Consider the following 5,526-nt stretch of genomic DNA (forward strand, 5'->3'; position numbering starts at 1 on the left):
ACCTAAACGGATTTTTAATAAATCCAATTTTTTTCTTGTTTTTTTTTTTTTTTTTTTTTTTTTTAACTTTCAGTTTGTGTGCGTGCGCGCGTGTGTGTGTGTGTTTTGTGGGTGTAGGCGTGGACAGACAGGCATTCCTCTTCAAAACAAAGAAGAATGAGAGTCAAACTTAAACCTTACAACAATGAAACCTCGTGCTCTGATAAAACACTTCCCTATGTTACACAGTGACATTCAATAAATTTGAATATATATATATATATATATTTTTTTTTTTTTTTAACAGTTCATTTGTTTCAGTCACTCAGCAAAACCCACGAGGTCGACTGATTGCACAGAGATTTGTGTTTTCAAGCCTTTAATCCCGTTAATTGTGACGGGTTTCCACTTACAGCTAATGAAAACAGCATTTAAGATGAGAACGTTGCATCAGACGAACCGAAAACCCCCAAAAATGTTTAATATAGACATGTGGGCTTAGTGAGAATATGTTTAATACCTGCTTAATGATTATTGTCAAAAGGTACTTTGTCCCATTGGAATGCATACTCAAATTTATTAAATATGATTGTATAGTTATTATAAATAACCAAAAAATCAACATCATGGCATGTGTTAACATGTCTGTGTTGAACTCTGTTTTTAATAGAACAAAACAGCAAAAAAGTTTTTTTTTTCCCTTGTGTTTATTCCAGAGTTGAGTCCTCATGACCCGTTACAGACGTGTGAATATTTCAGAGTTCCTGCAGCTGAAATGGACTGTTGAGGTCCATTTCATATCCATGTATCCCTCCATACATGGATATGAAAGGAAAGAAGCTACTCTTTCCTTTCATATGCATGTATTCAAAATCTAAAAGTTGTGCTTGTTGCCGCACAAAAATATAAAAAGAGACCGCAATGCTACTGCATGGTGGTGGGACGACAGAAAACGATATGCCGTCATGATGTTCCCGTGGCTCTGTGTTGGCGTCGGCGCTCACCCCCGTACGACCTCGTTCAAAACGTCTAATTTGTCATCCAAGTTCGTTCTCGACTCCTTTTAGCTCCCAATTAGCGTTATATTTTAAAACAGTGACTCACTGCGTCACTATATAAAGATGTTTTTTTTTTCTATTTATTTGTTTGGCTGCAAAGCTGAAACATGCGCACGATTTTTTTTTTCTTTTTTTACACACAGATGTCTTGAAAGACCTCAGTGTAAAAGTGAGACAGTGATTCAGATCCCACAGAGACAAAGTGGTAAGTGAGTCACTGTGTGTGGTAAGAAACTGCTGGCTCTTTTTCTCTGATTTTAGCTGCTGTAGACACACACACACAAAAAAAACCTAATTCGTTTATTCTCAACGCTGGTTTAAAAAACAAGATAATGACATTTCACTTTCAGCTGGACCCACACGCTGGGGAAATGATGGCAGCGATCTCCTGAATGGCGCTTATGAGGCGCGGAAAAAAAACACACAGCGGAGAGGGCGGCCAAAGCTCTTCAAAGCACGAAGTCCATCTGTCGGGACTATTGTCCAAACATTTGACCGTATAAACAGACAGATGAAGCCAATATAAATAGTCTCGGTAAGGTGTTGGGTGTCGCCACGTGCCAGCAGATCACGTGCAGCCGCAGTAATCCCTGGAGCTGACTCCAAGTCTTTGAAACTCTGCCAGAGATTGCACAACTTTCATTTCAAATCGTCCCTTTATTAGTAATTTGTACCTTCTTGTGTGTTTTCAAGATGCATCGCGCCACTTTATAGCACAATGAAGTAACTATGTTGCCCTTCAGCAGTTATAAAAACATCAGACATGACTCTAAGGAAAATTGGACTTTGCAATTTGATACCTTGAAATTGGGCCTCTGTCTCTTTAAGAAGCTCCTACTCTTTCTGAAACACTGCCTTCAGGAAGTCATCATAAAAATGCTCGTCTAATAATCATTTAGCAACGTTTTTTCCAGCGTTGCACTGAGAAGTAGCTCCTTCATGAGCTCAGAAGGTGCGCAGCTCTTCCAGGTGTTTGCTAACTGCTGCTGCCGCTAGTCTGCAGGAGCAGAGTGGGAAGCAGGCTCTGTGAGGAGGAAGCTCGGCCGGGGACTGGTACTCAAAGGAGGAGATTTGTATGAGCAGGTATTTGGCAGCACTTGAGTGGTTGCCACGGGAGATTCAAGGATTCATAAAACCTGCATTAAAAGAATCAGAGTGACACTCCCGGTATCCTTTTGATACACGAATAACATTATGACATGATGTAAAGCTCCAAAAAGTTCATTTTACGTAATATTGCCTCTTTAATATCTCGGAGGCAGTGTTGGAAAGAACTGGAGCTTCTTAAAGAGACAGAGGCCTAATTTCAAAGTGTCATATTGTGAAATCAACTTTCTTTTAAGTCATGTTTGGTTTATATACAGATTTCTGGAACTGAAGCTTCTTGATTGTGCTATGAATGGCACCATGTTGCTTTCAAAAGTGTTTGTACGATTTCAAAATAAAAGTTTTCTTTCCACTTTTCTTTGTCCTACATTTATCAAAATTCAGCACATTGAAGCTTGTTGAGTAATCAGCTTCAGACCCATAAGATACACTTTGAGCAGCTATCTGCCACAAAGGTCACATTATGGCACGTGTACACAATCTATTAATGCCGCAATGCTGTGGTTAAATATGCAATATCTGCATTATGCAATATTGCAGTTCAGCCAACTTCTGAATAATGATTTGTCTTTTCTTATGGCTTCCACTCGCACCAGAAGGAGGTCATTTTCATAACAGCATAAAGGTCACAAGGAGGGGCTGCACTGGGGAGGAGGGGGTTTAACCCAGCACACTAACTTCATCTTAGCCTGCAAACAAAGAGCTTCTTTGAGACTGACACATCAGTGCCCTTTACAATACTCTCACTCACTCACACACACACACACACACACACACACACACACACACACACACAGATATCCACATTCCTACATGGATGCATGCGCAGCAAAAAAAAAAAAAAGCACAAGCAAAATGCTGCTGAGATTTTTTTATTATTTTTATTTTTTAGGAAACCTACTATAAAACTCAGGCCGCAGTTGGTTGCGCTCCTTGTTTTCCTGATTTGACTCGCTGCTCCGCCGCTTGCATAAACGGGTCACAAGGAAAGTAGGTCACCGTGCGGGGAGACGGGAGCGGGGAGCGAAAGGAGAAACCGATAGGAGGCAGAGGTGCAGGGAGGGTGGGTTTCATTCCGTTTGTCTCTGGCAACAACCACCGTTTTCCTTTTTTCTTTTTTTTAACTGTTCTCGTGTTACCTGGTTCCACCTCTCAGACGGGGCAAAGGGTTAGCAGGGTCTGTCGAGAATGGGGATTATTTCACCTCGTGTATGGAGTGCCGTTTGTGAAGTTACACAATAAAAAAAAATGAACAGCAATATTTTGGATTTAGCCGGTCACAGAGAAAAAAAATAATGTGAGTGTTCATTTCTCAGTCATATTTTCACCATATTGTTCATACATTGAGTTCCAAACTAAATATTGAATTGACAAATGAAATACTTAGCTCTAAACTAAATGTCTTTTCCAAACTAAACGTTGAGTTTGCTACCTAAATATTTTGTTAGCTTGCTAACTTTTTGCAAACTGTTTCGCTGGCAAGCTAGTTAGTTAGCTAGAAAGCTATTTTGTTAGCTTGCCAACAAAATATTTAGTCAGCAAGCTAAAAATGTAGGTCTAGATATTCAGCTCAGACTTAAACATTTAGTTTTCAAACTAAATATAAAGTCTGTAAACTAGATATTTAGCCTGTGAATTAAATGTTTAGCTTGAAAGTCTTGCATTATAAATGTATGAATAACATGGTATAAATATAACTTTGAATAACGAACACACACATTATTTCCCTATATGACAGGTTAAATAAACCAAAATAACGTTCATTTTTTACTGTGTAACTTTACAAACAGCATCCCATAGATCTTGGGATTATCAAATCAGTTTTTTATTTTTTTCCAGAACAAAATCCAAAGCATCTCTAGCCGATGTTTTGTTGCTGTGGTCAGATTCAGGTGAGACGACATGAAGAAGAACTTTGGAGTTCGGCTGCAACCACACACAGACAGACAGACATGTAAACTAGAGATGGATAACAAATCCTGAGTGTTTGAACAAGGATTTACATGTATAGTTGATCCAGCCGTTGTTTTGATGGAGGCACATCCCTGCCAAAAACACTTACCACAAAGACGTGGTAATAAAAAACATCCCATGCCAACTTCCTGTCATCACAAGTCAAAGAAATGAAAAGTCTGATTCATTTTAACATACTTTTTATTTGGAAAGGAGATCAAAAGGGAACTTCGCTGGTAAGTTGCGCAACTGCTACGTAGAAGTATATTTTTAGCACAATAAAGTTTTCACATTGTAACACTCAGGGCTGGATTTACAAGGATGAGGGCCCTGGGCTGAAACCATTTTGGTGTCCTATCCACTACAGAATGATTCTTCAACTAATGCAGATTAAAATGTATTAATACATGAGCGAGTATGACTTGTTGCATCGTAAGTTTAATAAATTCCTTGAACATTAGCTCCATGTTGTTCCCAAAAAATATGTACCATAGCCTCATAATTTTCAAGTATTATGTTAATAAAAATCCCAAAATATTGACACAGTTTGCATGATATGTACCTCTGAGTTTTACGTAAAGTACAATGCAAAACACACGTTCATAAAAAATAAAATAAAAAAAAAGGGAGGTATTTATGCTACCCCCCAAAAAAGTGGAACCCTGGGCAACCACCCTGATGAGCCTATTCTACAGTTTGGCCCAGATAACATGATATAATTCAGCTTTTTTCTTCTTTTTTTCTTGTCTGGGTGGCAGCTCTATGACGTAATCCTGTGTTGTTGTTTCTCTCCATAGATTACCAATGTGTTTTCAGGCGCTAGACTGAGCTTGCTGTGCGATGCTCTTAAATATTGTTATAAAGTCACCAGCTAATGACAGAACACCATTAGTGACTTTGTACATTCTCATGTCTTTGTGCTGCTGTGGTGTCTGCTCATGCTCAGTGCAGAACAAATGGAAATGTAAAAAGCACATTCATTGGTCAGGTATGTGAAGAAATGTTGGTCCTACCGGCGTTGCCTGTCCAGGTTATTATAACAAGACCTATTAAATAAATGGTCCCTTAAACAGAACAGTTACAAAGAAAGAACAGCAGCCTCTTTAAAAAAAACAGGCCTTTTTCTTGGAAATGAATTCCATTACTGTGAGCCTGTTAAACCAGTCAGTGAAGCATTTAGCTTGCTGAAAAACTATATGTAAGCTAGTTGTTTCTTATTTCACGTGTACTAAGATATTTGCACTAGAAACTAGACAAAAAATACCTAAGATTTTGTGTATTTGTACTATGTTGTGGTCAGAAAGCAAAATAAAACCATTAAACTTCTTCGTACTTTTTTTTATGGTTGCTGAAAACTCCCCCCCCCCCCCCCCCCCCAACCGCAAACACCCATACCAACCCCCAACCCGCCCCCATACAACACCCTCCT

The sequence above is a fragment of the Poecilia latipinna genome, unplaced genomic scaffold (genome assembly GCF_001443285.1).
Source record: "Poecilia latipinna isolate Pla-1442-1.1 unplaced genomic scaffold, P_latipinna-1.0 Scaffold350, whole genome shotgun sequence".
In the NCBI taxonomy this organism is placed as follows: Eukaryota; Metazoa; Chordata; class Actinopteri; order Cyprinodontiformes; family Poeciliidae; genus Poecilia; species Poecilia latipinna.